This window comes from Leopardus geoffroyi, chromosome D3 (assembly GCF_018350155.1).
Source record: "Leopardus geoffroyi isolate Oge1 chromosome D3, O.geoffroyi_Oge1_pat1.0, whole genome shotgun sequence".
In the NCBI taxonomy this organism is placed as follows: domain Eukaryota; kingdom Metazoa; phylum Chordata; class Mammalia; order Carnivora; family Felidae; genus Leopardus; species Leopardus geoffroyi.
Genome location: NC_059339.1, coordinates 51,488,199 through 51,507,503, shown reverse-complemented (window position 1 = coordinate 51,507,503; position 19,305 = coordinate 51,488,199). Strand labels below are relative to the sequence as shown.

At 33.2% G+C, this 19,305-nt stretch overlaps 1 long non-coding RNA gene across 2 annotated transcripts in view; it reads right to left on the bottom strand.

The window, feature by feature from the left end:
• Window positions 1–650: 650 nt before the first annotated feature.
• The window catches only part of LOC123587523, a 108,857-nt gene continuing 90,202 nt past the window's right edge, over window positions 651–19,305 (bottom strand). For both annotated transcript variants that reach the window (XR_006707346.1, XR_006707345.1), the window contains exons 3-5: window positions 3,588–3,653; window positions 835–844; window positions 651–782 (exon numbers count right to left, since the gene is read on the bottom strand). This is a non-coding gene — a long non-coding RNA (uncharacterized LOC123587523). The remainder of the gene's footprint in view (window positions 783–834; window positions 845–3,587; window positions 3,654–19,305) is intronic.

Below are 19,305 nucleotides of genomic sequence, written 5' to 3'. Positions count from 1 at the left end.
TTTAGTGTAAGTTTAAGTGGTGTGTTTGAGATTGTTTTTTCTCCTTGAGGTAGACTTGTACTGCTATATACTTCCCTCTTAGGACTACTTTTGCTGCATCCAAAGGTTTTAGACCTTCTTGTTTTCATTTTCATTTATTTCCATGTATTTTTTTAAATTTCTTCTTTAACTTCCTGATTGACCCATTTATTTTTTAGTAAGATTTTCTTTAACTTCTATGTATTTGTGATCTTTCCAATTTTTTTCTTGTGGTTGATTTCAACTTTCATAGTATTGTGCTCAGAAAATATACATGATATGATCTCAATCTTTTTGTACTTGTTGAGGCCTTTAAGTCATTATTTTGTAAGACTGAATTGCTGGCCAAAACATGATGTGATGGTACTAAAGTTATTTGTCCCCATAAAGCAAGAAATGGGGTTGGTTGCTGTTTTAAGAGAATTGAGGGCTCAAAATGGAGGTCTTGATTAGGGAATGTCTGTGCTTCCCAGACTATGAATGACCCTCAGTCTTACCCCATTCCTTCTTTGTGTATGAGCGCAGTAAACAACACACTGTCATACTGTGTTGTAGAGAGAAGATAGACAACTGACATCTACAGAGTGGTCATTCTACCTAACTTATTATGAAGAACATATTTTTCAGTAAAATACTTTAGATGAGCATTTTTTATAGATTTGAATATTTTCATCTGTTGGGTCTATACTGAAATGTGGATCATATGCCTTCCTCTGATATACTTCTTCCAATCCACAATCTTCTCCTTTGCATCTAGCCAGCCACTGATGAAAAAAAAAAGTAACAGTTAGGTGTATTGTATATTGCATCTTCTACTTCATATCCACTCTTCCTCAGTGGACTATCCTGCAGAGACATTTATAAATTGGTTTTGAATGCTTTCCTGTTTATTGAGATATAATTTACATATAGCATTGTGTAAGTTTGATCAAATAAAAAATAGCATGCATCCTGGATACCGTAGGTAAAAGATAATATCAGTATGGGCCTATTTTGGAAAATTCTGTGCATGTCAGTTTTGATTGATGAAAGATTATTATTGTCTTAATATATGTTTTTTTTTTGTTAGCCTCTCTCAGAACCATCCTCTTGTTTTCTCTACCTTGCTCTATTATGCTGGAGGTGACAGCTACAGGCTCCCCTTCTTGGACTATATAACACTTTGTCTTCTTGGATTTGGTCATTGGAAGAGATAGGGAGGAAATCAGAGGAGAGTAAAAAGAGGTCACGAATTTTATAATCCCCTTTGTTTACCTACCCCAATACAATTCTGGCAGTTACTGCATTCCACTAGAGTTACCTCTCCTGTTTGGAAGTCTTTTCCATAGCACCACCTTTCATCTGGGTTCTTGTAACTATTGTCTTTTCCTTGCCATTCAAAGGCCCCACTATTGCATCTCTCTGCTCCTTGTTAGTTTCCTTGTCCCTGATCACACCTTTGCAAATATTTGCTAAGTTAAATTATCTTTGCCACCCCATTAAATCTGCTGCATCAGTTTTTTTTTAGTATGCATTATGTTTTATGCTAATATATTGACTAATATATTGGCTCTGCCAACATTTGTCACTGAGCATCTAGTTTGTGAACAGAAGTCACCCCAGAAGATGTCTATCACATTGTAACCTTTGATTAGAAGAATTAGCATTAGAAAAACATGTGATATGTCAAATATTTGCAATGTACTTCAAATATTTCTTTAATAATGTTTTTAATACTATTATAATTTAGTGACTACTATATTAACAAGAGTGACAAATCATTAATATAGTATAGTCAAGTCCATATCACTTGTCATTCTTAATTATAATGTGATGTTTTCCCTTCAGTTGTAAGAACAAGTCTCCCTTATATAAACATAGTGCACATATGGCAATGCTAATAAATGAGCAATCACAGCATACTAAAGCATTAGGAATGCATTTACTTGCTCGCAAACATGTGTTCTGTATAATGACATTGGCATATTCTATAAATTTAGTAGAAGTCCTGCCAAATTTTAAGCAATATGGAAGAGTAGCATAATTATGATAAAAAGAATGTTAAGGACGGTCACAGTAGTATCTAAGAATACTAGTATTGGTACTAAAAAGTAGGAGAATTAGATGGGGGAGGGGACAGAGGAGTGAAAGGATAAAAAACCATGGCTAACATTTACAAAGACTAACAAAGTTCCTGACAATGTGCAAAGTGCCCTACATTTCTAATCTCATTTAATAATCACAACAAAGCTAAGATGTAGGCAGAGTTGTTACACTCATAACATGAAGATACTGAGGATCAGAGGAAAATAGGAGAAAACTGAGATGAAAAACCTTAAGGACAGTGGGGATAGACTACTTGTTATCTAGCCTTTAATGTTGGAGCCACAGTCTTGTGCTTATCACAAATAGAGTTGTAATTGACCTGTCATTTCATCTGTTTCAAATTCAAATATTCTACTGTATGTCGTCTTCTATATTTTTAACTACTTTTGCTAATTTACCAACTAGATTGCAATAAGGTGTACCACCTATTGACCCTAACAAATTTTCACCATCCAGTCACCTCATTTATGCATTATTTACTTGCTCAGCTGGGTTATATTGTACAGTTTATAGTTCATAATTACAATTACTCCCATGCATATATCCTCAATTCATTTTTATAATAGATAAACTATGCTTCTTTTTAAATAAGGATTCTGGATTTAATTTTGGATCCTAGGTATCTTGAAATTTATTTTTTTGCAATAAATTCAATGTTGTAGTGAAGTGAATCCAGGTAGATGGCTCTGAACTATAGCTCAGATTGGGAAAATTTATGGAATGATATCAATTCCATTACCAAAGCATGGAAAAAGATCAGAAAAAATGGGGTAAATAGGAGAATGCTTGGGATTCTACACTTTGGATAAGCTTCCAGGTAATGATGGTGCTGATCTGAAGACCACAGTGTGAATAGGAAGGGACTGTTGAATGTTCTGGAGCAGGAGGGTGGGGGTTGTCTTTAAAGGAAGGAAAAGATAGGTTGGTAGGTGGGGGAAGTGGCAAGCTGGAGGGAAGGTTTTTGTTGTTGTTATTAAGATGAAAAACACATCAGCACACTGGTACTTTGGTGGGAAGGAATTAATGGTGAGAGAAAAGTGGAAGATTCAAAAGGAAGAGAATAGTAAAGGAATCACAGGTGGCTTAGGGCCTAAAACCTAGAAGAAATACAGAACATAAATGTAAAGACTGGCCCTGGACTTTAAAAAGGGCCAACATCTCCTCTTCTGAGACTCTTCTGAAGGTTGGAATAAGTATCCAACTATGTTTTTGCTGACTTCATTTCTGGCAGGTTTTCAAGGAACTATCCTTTAAATTTCATTTTCCCCTCCTCCTCCTTTTTCAGTGCCTCTCCTCTGTTCAGTGCCTCCTAAATCTGTTCTAAATCTGTCCCCTGGTCCTGTGTGGGTTGGGTTGGGTTGGGTTTGCTTTGCTTTGCTTTGTTTTTTTTTTTTTTTTTTTTTTTTTTTTTTTCCAAACCACCTTTGGATTTCATTCTTGCATTTTTTCTCTGTTTCAACTCTTGCCAAAGAACTAATCCTTACCTCTTGCATTACTTGAAGCAAAGTGTGCTTCCTTCAAAAAGACCAATCTCTCCTTTGTTTATTCACCTGGCAAAAATAAAGAAAAGATAGCTAAACTACTAAACTATGCACTAAATACAGATTATCTCTCAATGTCTCCTTACTCCAAAACTGTACCTAAGATCTCAGTGTTAATCCCATCACTTGGATCTGAACACCTTTTACCTAACCAAGATATCACTCTTAAAATTGTGTACTGCTTCTCACACATGATCCATCTTTAAATAATCTTTTGAGTTATAATTGCATGTGGTAGAATGTATTTATTGTAATTGTACAGCTTGGTAAGTTTTGGCCAAGGTATATTCTTTGGAACCATCACCACAGTGAAGAACTAGAATCATTCTATCATCCAAAAAATGTTTCCCCATAGTCCTCTAGTAAATTCCCCCAATTCTGGTCCTAGACTAATCCCTGATGTGATTTCTGTTACCATGGATTACTTTTGCTTGCTCTTGAATTTCCAAAAACAAGTGGAAACATACAGTATGCATTCTGTTTATGCATGATTTCATTCCTTTCAGTTATGTTTTTGAGTTGTATCTGTGTTTTATTTATCTATAGTTTATGTCATTTCAGTGACATAATGAATTGCATTATATGGCTATTTCACAATTTAATTACCCATTTATGCATTGACAGACACTTGGGTTGTTTACTATTAGCTATTGAGAATGAAGTTTCTATGGGCATTCCTGTACACATCTCCCTGTTGTTACATGTTTTTATGTTTCTTAGATAGATACTAAGGAAAGGGTATTTAGGGTTGTAGAGTAAGTGCATTTGTGACTTTATAAGAAACTCCAAATTGTATTCTAAGTTGGATGTGACATTTTGCATTCCTACTAGTGATGTGTGAAGATTCCAGTTGCTTTACAACCATGCTAAAACTTGTCATTGTCAGGCTTTTCAAATTTTAGTCAATCTAGTTGATGTATAGTGCTATTTCATTGTAGTTTCAACTTGCATTTTTCTGCTGTTGATATTATCTTTTTATGTGCTCATTGGTCAAATGCATATCTTCTTTCATAAAGTTCTCTTCAAATATTTGGCTTACTTTTAAGAATTGTCTTCTTTCTATTGAGTTATAAGACTTCTTTATATATATAATATGAGGACTTTTGTATATATTTTTCTTCAATTGTCTTGCCTGCCCTTTCATTGTCTAAATGGTGTCATTTGAAGAGCACTTTTAGTTGTAATGAAATCCAATTTATGGGTTTTTTTTCGTTTATACATTATTTTTTGTCCTAAGAAATTTTCACCTGCCCCAAAATTGCAAGGACTTTTTCTCTCTAGAAGTTTCCCTTTAAGGGGTGCCTGGGTGTCTCAGTTAAGCATCCAACTTCGGCTCAGGTCATGATACATGGTTCATTTGTTCATCATGATCTCACAGTTTGTGAGCCAGAGTCCCGCGTCGGGCTCCGTGCTGACAACTCAGAGCCTGGAGCCTGTTTCAGATTCTGTGTCTCCCTGTCTCTTTGCCCTTCTCTCTCTCTCTCTCTCTCTCTCTCCAAGATAAATAACCATTAAAAAATTAAAGTTTCCCTTTAAAGTACTTATGGATTTATCCTTTATTTATGATTTGTTTTTAAGTCTATTATTCAGTTAGAGTTATTTTTATATATGGTGTAAGATGAGTTAATGTTAACTTTTATATGAATATTCAGTTCATCCAGCATTATTTCTTGAAAAAAACAATTTCCCTCCTTGCATGTTAGTGTTTTTTCAAAATTAATTAAAAACTTGTGTGACTCTTTCTCTGTTCTTTGTTCTATTCTATTGATCTATATCCCTATCCTAATGCAGCTACCACATTCACTTGATTAATGTAACTTTACAATATGTCTTCATATCAGGTAGTAGAAATCTTCCAACATTATTCTTTGTCCTAAAAATTTTTTTGGAAGGGGCACCTAAGTGGCCCAGTCAGTTAAGCATCTGACTTCGGCTCAGGTCATGATCTCACGGTAGATAACTTTGAGCCCTGCATTGGGCTCTGTGTTGACAGCTCAGAGCCTCCCTCTTTCTCTACCCTGCTCTCTCTCTCTCCCTCTCTCTCTCTCTCTCAAAAATAAACGTTATTTTTTTTAATTTGTTTTGGAAGTTGAAGTGGTTTGCACAAGGCACCATATTAATTTCTACAAAAATACCCCCAGGTAATTTGAATGAATCTTGTTAAATTCATGGAACAGTTTTGGTACAAATAACATCTTAATACAGAAATTTCTATTCCATAAAATTGTTATATTTGTCCATTTATTTTTCTTCCTTTCTTTCTTCTTTTTCTCTTTCTTTCTTTTTTCTTTCCCTCCCTCTCTCCCTTTCTTCTTTCTTTCTTTCTTTCTTTCCTTCTTTCCTTCTTTCTTTAATAGCTCTTAGTGGCATTTTGTCTTTTTCCCCTCATCTCCCTACCCCTCTCCCCTCCTCCAGCAATGACCAGTTTGTTCTCTGTATTTATGGGTCTGTTTCTACTTTTTGTTTGTTTAGTTTGTTTGTTTGTGACAGCATTTTTTGTAGTCTTGAACATGTTTTATTAAATTGAACTCTAGTATTTAATATTTGTCAAGATATTGTATATGGCACTCTAAATATTTATTTTAAATTATTTGTTGTTAGTTTAAAGAAATATAATTGAACAATTTTGGGTGTTTATCTTACATAATATGAACTAGGTGAATGTATTTACAATTTCTAGTATCTGAGGATTTCTATGCACATTTTATGTCATCTGTGAATAATGAAAGTTTTATTTTCTCCTTGCAAATATTTTAGTCCTTAATTATTTTCTTGCTTTATTTTTCTGGCTATGTCCTCCAGTATAATAGGAAAGGAAGATAGGGAGAACAGATATTCTTGGCTTGTTACTGCTCTGAGAGATAACATATGTTCTTGCTTTCGTCATTGCATATAATTAAGTCTATAGATATTTCACATATGCCCTTTATCAGGTCAAGGAAGTTCCCTTTTATTTTCAGTTTGCTGCAAAAATTTTATGTTCTGTGTTTCTTTTGTTCTGTTTTTAAATGATGCATGGGTGACAGATTTCTTCAAATGCCTTATCCATGTATTTAGATGATACATATTTTCTTTTGTTTTGAATAGAAAGTGAATTATATCAGTTGGTTTTTGAATGTTAAGCCAACCTGTGTGATTTTAATAAGTACTCTTTGTTATGGTGTATTAACATTCTTGTGTATCATTCAGTTTAATTTCCTATTATTTTATTAAGAACTGTAATGTCTACCTTAATTGGGGTTGTCATTCTTTTTACATTCTCCCAGAGAGCAATCTGTTAAACATATCCAGGATACTACTGATTTTAACTGTATTACAAAAATTACCAAATATGTACACACATGTATATCTGTACATTGATACGTTTATACATAGAATTTTTAATATGCTTCTAACCCTGCTGTGTCCTTTCATTTAAAACATATTTCTTTTTGATAACTAAAACTGAACATTTTGTTTTATACTGTCTTATACTTTTGGCCTTTTATATGGGAGTTTTGAACACATACATTAATATGATTAGTGATAAGTTTTGATTAAGTAATCCTCTTGCTCTTTTTTCTAACTGGCCCATATATTGTTTTTTTCACTTTATCTCATTTTCTGAGTTATTTAGCATTATGTACTTTTTAGTATTCCATGTTAGGCTTCCATTTCTTTTGACAAATTGTACTGAATGATTCCTTAGTAAATTATTCACATATTTAAGTAGTCAAATATACTTTCTTATAATTTGGCAGATGACCCTCAAAATTGTAAAAATTTCTCTCATTTTTGTTGTTTCACATTTCATATTTCCTATTTTGTGTGCTTGTGTTATCTCTTATTTTCATAAACTTTTGTTTGTTTTCCTTTCCTTTAAATATCAGCTTAGGTGAATTTGACAAACTGTATCAACTTTGCTGTTATCCTCATTGTTCTTTTCTTCTGTTACTCTTCTTGTTACCGTTATTTTTCTAAGTTCTTATTTGACTTGATAATGCGAGTTAACTCATTATGTTCAAGAGAAACTCACAACCATGAACACTTCTATTACTAAAAATAACACCAGAAATGCACATGAAACTTTAGAAAATCTTTTTATTCCAGGAATAAGAAAGAAATATTTTAAATATCCCCTGGGAACCTACTAGTGCTTATTTCATTTAACAAGTAAGAGCATTACTTCTAAAGAGAAGTAACAGGCACAACAAATATATGACTACTAAAATGAGTGAGCATGCATTGTCACTAACTTCAATTTCCATTTCTACAAAATGATGATGATACCAGTCTCGATTTATTGTGATAAGGATAGAATGATAATCCTAGTAGTAGTCGTCGTCATCGTCGTCATTATCATTGTCATCTTCACAACAATTTTATATCGCATACAATACCCTGGACAGTCTAAGATTCTTACAGTGCATATGCTTGATTCCAGTAAATATTACTTTCTTTCTTACAGTTTAAAGATTTCACAAATTTAACAATCATGCTATACAATTTAATTGGAAAACAGTTATTGGCAGTTTTATTTATTTTTTTGTTTGTTTTCATACTTCCAGCTGAGAATTCTGTCAATTTAAGGCTTTCCCAAAACATGAATAAACATCTAATTCATCTAATTCAAAGAGGACTACTAATTTACTTAACTATCCCGGAGAAGATAAAGTTGAATGAGAACATACATCCTCTGTTTCTCAGCAGGGTATCCTTGTTTTTCCTTGTCATTATGCTTAATTAGAGCTTTAAATATATGTTTCTTGAAAAAATTATATTTCTGTCAACTGCTGTCATTCAGTTCCCAATTCCATGTCACTCTGAAGTAATAGAGTACCTGACAATCTTCTGACAGAATCCCAGCTGTCAGACAGCTATGCTGATTGCTACTGCTTCCCTTCAACCTAATTAATGATTTATTAGTTTCATCAAACCAGAGATAATCTTTTCTGTTTCAGTCAACTTTAGCCCTGAGGTGCCCAATATAATGCTATAATTTTTCTCTGAGCTCATCCATTTTTTCTTCCACATGCGTGAGACAGAATATCTTTGTTGTTGTTTTTCTATGAAGGCAAAGTTCATTTTAAATACCAAGAATCTTTAAAGGACTTGAAATAATTTATATCACATAGTATATACATGATGGCATTGTACACATAAAAAAGAATTGTCATTTTTTAAATAAAACAGAATACACAAAAGTGAGCTAACTATAATTTCAGTAATGAGCCTCTACCTTAACTTTCAGATACATAATTGCTAAGATCAGAAATAGAAATAAGTGTACTATTAACAAAACTGAGACACACAGAACCACTAACTCACAATTTTATGTTTCACTGTACATCGACATATGCATATGCAGGCATGATATCTGTATTTACTTTTTGTTGTTACTTCTGTGACAATGGTTCTTGGTTTGTTAATTTGTCTCTATCCTACATGAGATAGTCAAGTCAAATTAGAAAGTATTTACTGATTTTTATTAGAATTGTTGAGGCTTTTTTGGGGGAAAAGGGAGAGAGGGATAGGTAGCTCTAACAATCTTTGTAAAAGTTAGACTTGCACTTGGGATTATACCAAAAAGATAAAAATTTTTCTGTTTAACCTTATTTCTTCTTAGTATTGCCATAAAGATATAATGGCCCTAAAATTTTTAAATAGAAGAAAAATCTCATTTGTAGAAAATTGCTCATACTATAGTTATCTGTAATTCCCTTATAAGAGGTTCCAAAGCTTAATGATTTTGAAGGAAATGTGAACTATATTAAATTTAGCAATATAGCACACATTTACTTTAGAAAAGTTGGTCTATGGATGGAAAGAAAAGTTTCTATCACAACTTCTCTATCCATAACACCTAGAAACACACACTGATATACACATACAGAGGACACACACACACACACACACACACACACACACACACAATTTGCAAACCCCAAATCCCAGAAATTGTTAGATATTCTCTCCTGAGTTGTTTTTTTCCAAATAATTTCAGTGGGAGAGATTGTACTTAACTCAAATTTGTGCATAGGAGGAAAAGAAGGCAGAAGAAGAGAAGGAACAAGAGAAGAAAGAGGAGGAGGAGGAAGGGAAAGCATCTAAGTACCACTTCTGGGTCAGTATTTGAAAGAATGGTATATGTCCTGGGAGACTTTTACCACATTTGTTGGTAATAATTTAGTAAGGCACACACTTAGTCTATTCTCTTCTAAACATTACAAAATAGAGGGTGCTGGAGATTTCCAATTCTGAAATAATATCTGTCCGAATTGCACTTCTTCCATAAACAAGTTAAATCTAGGTTCCAAACAGCCTTTCTGTCCTCTTCAGAAGATATCTACATTTATAAATTGTGTTTTTAACTTGAAAGAAATAGGGTAAACCTTAGTTATACTTAATTACCAATAGCATTGTGGGAATAAACACAATTTACACCTACAATACTTAACTAATGAAAGAAGTGGTTTCACCCAATGGTCAAAAATACAGTAAACCAGCAAACCAGAGCTAATCACTAGTAGAAAAGTCAGCTACATGCAATCAGCATTCTATGTATTATTTAAGAAGGTGATAGCTTCATCTGTATGCTGTGATGATAGTGATTACAATTGTATAATGCCATGAAAATGAGTGAGAATCTGCAAAAACCTCTTGGGAAAATTCATGAAAATTATATGTGTGTATGTGTGTGCTATATATATATGTGTGTGTGTATGTATATATATGTATCTGTATATATGTATATGTATATATATGTATATATATATATATATATATATATTTACACATTTAAATTCTGAGAAATACTATGTATTAGTAGTACTATGTAATAGTAACAAATTAAAGGTAACAATTATATCTTAAAGAAAAAAATTTTAAATGGTGTCACAAAATTTCAAGAGTTTGATGATATACTTTCTTGTAAGTAAAATACTTAAAATATAAACTGGAGAAACCTATTGAATAATTTATTATGACACATGCAGTTACTTACTTCAAGGTGACCAGATCAGATTTGAGTCCACATAGTAACAACAAAAAATCATTAACCCCAATGACTGTTTGTGGCCCATGTGAAATGAGTTTGTATCTTACCCTAGACTGAAAAATCTACTATGATAATTGGCATCAAAAATAAACCTCATGTGAAAGGCTAACATATGTGTATTCCTTTACATCTTAACCTATATTACTGCCACATATCTGGAGAATGACTACTGAATAAGAATGACATAGAGTGTTCCTAAATGACACCTAAATATGTAAAGACTTTTCCTAGTTTTCTTCTTTCTCCAAGTTTTCTTCCTTCTCCAAGGTGTCTAAAGTAAAATCTTCCCATTCACCATGAGCCAAAATTTGCTAACAGCAGAGGATATATTATCACATGTATAAAGTATAGTGCATATCTTGAAATATAAATTGGGAAACTGTTATGTTTATTTTTTAACATCAGTGTGGTTAAGACAATCCTATGTATTAAAACAAATGCATATTAATAGAGGAAAATATAATTAAGTGAGCACGTTGCCTTGCCTAAAAGTCAAGAAGTTATTAAATCTTGGCAACAACATCTGTAGTAAGATAATTGTTATTCTACTAGACAAGTCCCCAAAATAATATTTATAATTTTCATTATTGTAATCAAGCACTGGTTAATGTGACTGCCACTAACCAAGACATTAAATTAATTCACCCACTTTTAGTAATATGTGCAATTGTCACATGTCTTGAAGTATATACTCGTGTGAATAAAACCTATGTATCCACTACCAAAAATAAAGTTAGAAGTATATGGAATTAATATATTACTGGGGCGCCTGGGTGGCGCAGTCGGTTGAGCGTCCGACTTCAGCCAGGTCACGATCTCGCGGTCCGTGAGTTCGAGCCCTGCGTCGGGCTCTGGGCTGATGGCTCAGAGCCTGGAGCCTGTTTCCGATTCTGTGTCTCCCTCTCTCTCTGCCCCTCCCCCGTTCATGCTCTGTCTCTCTCTGTCCCAAAAATAAATAAATAAACGTTGAAAAAAAAATTAAAAAAAAATATATTACTAACATTTGTGGGGTAACAATGGCCTATTTACAACACTGTATCATTTAATGCTCACAGGAGATATGTGTATTATTTTCTCTATTTTATAAATAAAGAAACTAACTTTGAGTGGGGATAAATGTGCTCTGAAGTGTACATATATGATTGTAGAGTTAAAAAACATGTTACCATTTAGAAGGTCATTGGTGAATGTTAACTCAGATAAAATGGTATTGGGAGATATTATGGGATAATTAAATTGAGTAGCAATGATTGATGGTTGGAAAAGAGTACTGACACATGTCAATATGACAGGGCAAGAGAGGCATCAGTTGTCTATTCTAATATCTAAAAATTGCCTGCTCACTTCCTTCTGATTTTTACTTTTTTGTCCCTGACTCCTTTGGTCTTATAAAATTGCTCTGCTATTGGCACAATGCATTTTACATTGAACAGAGTGATTGTGCTTTCAGTCAACCTCCTATAGGTTGATAGTATATATAATGATTATATATAGATAGATTATATATAGATTATATAGATTATATGGATTATGTATAATATATTTATTATATATGTATATATATGTACGTGTGTGTGTGTATATATATATATATATATATATATATATATATATATGTATATATCTTATATCCACAATATGTAGATTTGCCATTATTATGGAATACATCTTTCTGAAGACCTTGGGTTGCTTGACATCATTCCTAATTTTATATATGTAGGCAAATTATGTCTCTGCTTGATTACTTGCTGATAAGGTTTACTACTTAATAAAAAGTCAGTTGTTTATTATGTATTGCATGAAATATTGTTTTAATTGATAGTATGGTAAATATATTATAGATTCAGTGACTCCTATATAAAACTCAGTATAAAATTGAGAAAGATAAAAGTTCACCTTGAGGGGTGCCTGGGTGGCTCTGTTTATTGAGCATTGGACTCTTGATTTTGGCTCAGGTCATGATCACAGGGTCATGGGATTGAGCCCCATGACCACATTGGGCTCTGTGCTGTGTGTGGCGTCTGCTTAAGATTCTCTCTCTCTCTTCCTCTGACCCTCTCCACCCACCCCCAGCTTGCATGTGCTCTCTCTTTAAAATAAAAAGAAAAAGTTCACCTTAGAAGCCTCCTATCTCAAATTTCTGGTATTTTTAAGGGTCAGTTGCTGATTTCAACTCTAGCTTTTTACTCTATATCACATATTTCCATATATATTGTCTTGTTTTGTTCCCAGCACAAACATGTGACTTTACAGATATCCCTTCTTCATGCATGTACATCTACATATATGAAGATTCTGAAAGGCAAAGAGAATTTTAATGTGAAAAAGATTTTGCATAACAGAGAAAGATTTGACCCTATAGTCCCTATCCTAAACTTAGTAAACTTTCTATGAATAGTTTACTTTATTTAGTGTTTATTTGTTCTTTCTAGACATTAAATAGGAGTTCAATATATGTTGAAAATTAGAATATACATTAAAAGCCTCATTTTTCATATATATGATAATGGCCTTTGCTTTCTCAATACATAATCTTGACCATAATTTGAATAGTTGTAGTTAATAGAGTGAAATCATTTTCATGGGAATTTCTGGATCAAGAAATACAGCGTTAACTTTGGACTATAATTTGATCATAAGTTTAATACAGAATTAATGTTTATTGGTGCCAGGGTGGCTTAGTCGGTTAAGCATCTGGTTCTTGATTTTGGCTAAGGTCATGATCTCAAGGTTTATTAGTTTGAGCCCTGTGTTGGACTCTGTGCTGACAGCACAGAGTATGTTTGGGATTTTCTCTCTCCCTTTCTTTCGGCCCATCCCCCACACATTCATGCTCTCTCTCTCAAAATAATAAACTTTTAAAAAGTCAAAACATTAAAAAAAAAAAGGATATTTACAAATAATAAAATTTTATTTCCTGCAACTATTTGCATTTTATTTAATTATTCAGATTCTTTAAATATACAAACATATATTGTTTTATCAATATGTACAATTTCTTGTTAGAATATAAATAAGCATTTCTTCGTGTTTATGTAAATATATTCTGTTCCTTTTTTTGTTTGGCTCCCCCATTCCTCTTATTTCCCTTCAATTAACTTCCTTGACTCATTTCACAACCTACATTAACATCTTACAACTGAATTTCAATTTATTTTCATGTGTTTTTAAGCTAATTGAATTACTTTTCTATTATATTAAAATCCCTATGAATTTTACAAATAAAATCTACTTGTTATTGAGTATTGTCCTTTTGGTATTTTGCTAGGAACTGGGGAGGGGCAGACAGAGAGCGAGAGAGAACCCAAGCAGGTTCCATTAATAGGGCAGAGCCTTATACAGTGCTCAATCCCATGACCCTGGAATCATGACGTGAGCTGAAATCAAGAGTTGGCTGCTTAACCAACTGAGCCACCCAGGCATCCCACTAGATTTTAACTTTGTTATTTTTTGTTTGTGATTAGTAGTGACTATTTATACCTGTATTTATAAGTAGGATAATAGACAAAACTTTATTTTTTTAATACTAACAGACTTCAGTAGTAAAACTTAACTAGTTTCCTAAAGTACATTTATGAATTTAATATTTTTCCCTACATCCTTGTTTAATTAAATAACTAAATAGCAAAATTGTTTAAAAGTTAGATAAAACTCAGCAGCTGTGAACTCTTTTTTAAGTGAGGAATGAAATTGAGACAATGTATACACTTGAAATTAATATAACATTTTGTGTCAAATTATACAAAAAAAAAGATCATCTAGTTTAACAATCTTCATTTGTTTGCCTTTCTAATATTGAATTTAAGTTTATATACTTTCTACTCCAACAGTAACATATTTGTTTTTTCATATAGTATTTCCATTAGAATAATCTAGTCTAGTTAAACTTTGCACTTTTTACAGTGATTACTTCTTTGTTCAGTGATTTTAGACATCTTTTTTCTAATTACCAGTCACAGACAGTTTTCTAGTTTTTGTTGGTGGTGTTACTATTGATTTCTAACTTAATTGCATTATGATCAGAGATGTGATCCTAAGGGGAATATAATTAGAGAAATTATATTAAATTATATTGTCTACTGTGAAGAGACTTTTCATAAATGTTCAATTTGTGCTTGAAAAATGTGTTCTTCACTTCTTAAATGTTATATTCCAATACTGTCCAAAATATTCCTGATAAATTAAGCATGCAAACTCTTCAATTCATATCTTCTATGTGATGTTATTTTTATTTATTTGACCCATTAATTTCTGAGACTAGTGCTTAAACATTCTAGCATGTTCTTAGATTAGTTAATTCCTACTAAAATTGGATTCATGAAGTCCTACCTATTTTATCTATTATGAAGCTAAGTTATTTGGCATAACAAATTTGTAATTACTATATCTTGTTACTGAGTTGAACATTATATCATTTTCTGGAGATTCTCTTGATTTGTTTTATCCTAAAGTCTTTTTTTGACCATTTAATATCTTTCACTAGGTTATTTTTTTTTTCTTCATTCTTTAACTCTCTGGCTTCCTGCATTCTTATGTTTTAGAAATTTTCCTTGTAAATAACATATTTAAACTTTGTTTTTTTCTAAGGTACATTTATTAATTTAATCTATATTTTTTCATTATATTGACATATGCCTTCCTATTTTACCATGTGCTTTCTCTCTCTTTTTCCTTCTCTCTCTCTCTCTCTCTCTCTCTCTCTCTCTCTATATATATATATATATATATATATATATATGTTTTTTGGGTTTTTTTTTTGTTTCACTTATTTACTTTTTTTGAGAGAGCATGCAAGCAGGGAAAGGTCAGAGATAGAGGAGGCAGAGAATCCTAACTGTCAGCGCAGAGCCAGATGCAGAGCTTGAACCCACAAACCATGAGACCATGACCTGAGCCAAAATCAAGAGTTGGACACTTAAGGGGTGCCTGGGCGGCTCAGTCAGTTAAGCGTCCAACTTTGACTCAGGTCATGATCTCAAGGTTCATGAGTTCAATCCCCACATTGGGCTCTGTGTTGACAGCTCAGAGCCTAGAGCCTACTTCAGGTTCTGTCTCCCTCTCTCTCTGCCCCTCCTCCACTCATGCTCTGTTTCTCTCAAAAATGAATAAACATTAAAAAATAAAAAAAAAAAAAGGAGCTGGACACTTAACTGACTGAGCCACCAGGGTGTCCTTCTTTTTTATTTATATTTAAATTGGGTTTCTGTTTCCCACTGTTTTTTTTTTTTTTTTAAACTTCTTTTGAAAGGATTTATTGTATTTTATTTTCCCCCATGTTTTCAAATAGATTTTCCTGCAAGTTTTATACTGTATAATTACTTTTGTCTGCTTATGAAACAATTTTAGGAAAAGCTAATTTATGTGTTACTAATCAATAACTTTATGTACTTTTGAAGCTCATTACGTACTGTCTACATTATATGCTATTTTGAGTAACTAGTGTCTGTCTTGTTTCTTCCTATATTTAGGCATTTTTATATTATTGTTGTATACAGCCATTCATTGTTTTGATATATGCACTATTTCCTAGAAATATTTACCAATAGTGTTGCTCACCATTTCTTATATTTCACATCACTAGTAGGGACCGTTGTCTAAGCAAACTTTATCATTTCCTTTAGGTAAGATTTGTTGATTGAACTTTTCAAAGTTTATCTAAACATGTCTTTCTTTTATTCTATAACTTGAAAAATAAATTCAATTTTGGGTGTAGAATAAATGTTCTTTTCTCTCTACACAGTAAATATACTATTGTATCGTTTTCCCACTCTAATTGTTTTGGTTGAGTGTCAGGTATCAGTCTATTACTGTTTTCATGTCCCATAATCTGAGATTTCTTCTAGGTTGCTTTCAAGATCTGTCTTGCCTTATGTTTATTAATTAGTCAATCAATTAATTAATTTGCATACAGTTTCACCATTACTCCTCTAAAGTTTATTTTATTTTATTTCCCAGCTTTGGGTTTCCTGGGTTTTTTTGATCTAAGATTTGGTGTTTTTAATCAAATAGAAAATCTTTGGCCTGTCTCTTTGAAAATTACACCTTCCTTTGTATTGTACTGTTCCCAGCATCATGAACCTGTGGACTAATTCTTAACATGTTTGAACTTTAGTTTTCTTAACTATAAAATAGTGATAATGGTCCTCACCTTAGAGATTCCTTAAAAGAATTAATTATGTTGTATTTAAAAAGCACAGTGCCTAGTACATATTAGGGATTGACTACTGCTCATTTTCTATTTATCTGGCTTAATGAAGCTTAATTTAATTTTGTTGGATACTAAAAATATCTAACTTTTTGTTCAGAACACATGATTAACTTAGAAATGTTAAACCTCGAGGTTGGATGGCTTATTACATAAAAAAAAAAAAAAATTCTGTATGGCCTCAATAAAAATAAAAAAGAAAAAGGAAATAAAACCCTCTGCTATTTATGTGTTTAGTAGTCTATCAGCACAGAATAGTCCATGTTTGGGGCTTTACAGTGCTTTGTCAGAAAAGGAGTTAGTGGAAATGAAATTATTAACAATATTACCAGGTTTTTTCACTTAAAGATGTTGGATTGTACAATTTAAGAAATAAAGTTTTTATTTTTAATGTTTATAATGACAAGTTCATTTTGTTCCAGTAACAATGCCTTGTTTACATACTCCCAACTATTTTCTCCCTACTGAATCGTTTCTTTTGTTAGCCTAAGACTTCACTTCTTCTCATCAAATATTTGGCTTAACTATAGATATTTTCTCTTAAAAATGGTAAGGTTAAGTTAGAAGGATTTGGTGTGGTGGAGCTTCCAAAGGAAGTTTCCTGAGAGAATTATCATAAACAATTTTGATTGCTTTATTCTATTATAAGAGCAACACTAGTAGTTGTGGCTGTGTGGAGAGGAAGAGAGAGAGGGGAAAAGAACAGTGTCGTAGACTCTAAGTCTACAGTTCTCTTTTGGCCAGCCAAAAGCGTGGAATGCAGGATGAAAAGCGAGAGATGGCTAATGTCTGGGAAAAGACAACAGGTGAGAATAAGGGTCCTTGCCCATATTTATTAAGATCAGAAGGCTTACAAACGTGATGGGCGTGCACAGAGATAATGAATCGGTGAACTTTAACTCATGGGCATGATGGAAAAAGGGGTGTTGAATATATATGGTGTTTGGGGTTTGGGTCAATATAAAACAAAATCTGGGCACTGAGCAGATGCGCAGATGGTTGTTAATGGCAGACAGGAGGCGCCATGTCTGTTTACCTTAGCTAGCCTAGGGGATAAGACAGGGCAAATAACATCAAGGTTAACAAGGCACCTTTTCTTTTGTTAATCATCTCCACTCTGGGCAACTTCACCCTGCAGGGCAGAGCAGCAGTCTATAGCCCAATTTACCTGTTTACCTAATCTGGTCCTTCCTTCCTATGAAATAAGCTTTCAGCTATAGTACTAAATTGGGGGGCACATTTGCCCTGAATACCTAATCTTTATTTCATATACCTGTGTTATATATTGGGGCATTTGCCCCTCCCTATGCTGGGTGCCTTTGCACCTCCCTGCTTTATACTGGGGGCCCCAGCCCTCCTTTATTCTAGGGGCCTAAGCCCCCCTTCTCTATGCTTATTTGCCCTAATATTGTTTACCCAAACTCGGGTGTTAGCATCCTATGGCTTTGTACTTCTTCATGCCTTGTTAACCCATTGGTGTAAGCCTGGGGCATTCCTAAGCTTATTCCCCACAACCGAGTAGTACTGGCTTCTTAAATACGACTTTTTACTTTGTTCTTGTTGCTTTCAAATGTATTTTAGATTTTCTACATGAAGAATAGAATTGCATTAAAAAGTAAACATAAGTGACTTAAATAAGTAAGAATGCATTTAAAATGTTTCAGTGGTGGGGCACCTGGGTGGCTCACTTGGTTGTGTTGCACTCTTGATTTCGGTTCAGGTCATGATCTAGGGATTCGTGAGATCAAGCCCCGTGTCAGGCTTTGCGCTGAGTGTCATGCTGGCTTGAGATTCTCTTCCTCTCTCCTTGCCCCTCCCCTGCTTGTGCTCTCTCTCAAAATAAATAAACATTTAAAAATAAATAAATAAAATGTTTAGTGAATGCTATGACATTTGGAACTGTAGGATGTGTTAAGTGTCATCAACACTGGAATTTACTGTTTATTTCTCATAGGTCCAAAATGCATATGTAGCTGAGTCTAAGCGTACATATGTAACTGGCTTTGTTATAACTCACATATAGCTGAGTTACATTGTAATTTACATACAACCACTGATGCATGTGTAGGAAATAACATTGTTTTATTTCCTTAAACTCATTTTATCTCTTCCTTCTACCTGTCAAACTTCTGGGCAATAAATAAAATGAAACAAAAATAGTATTCTCAAATAATTGTTGATCTCATAAATTATAAAAGATAATTTTAGATTAAGATCATTTCCTCTCCCTCTTCTCTAAGATGGCTTGCATGAGAGCCTTACATGATCTCTTGACACTGAAGGAAAAAGAGACAGTGGAAAAGGGGCAATGTTCCTGCCTTAGGAATCCTTAGTGAGGTAAACTCTTATCCCAATATTCTCATTCTCTGACTCCATGCCTGCCTGAGATTTCACCTTGCTCTTCATGTCTGAATATTCCC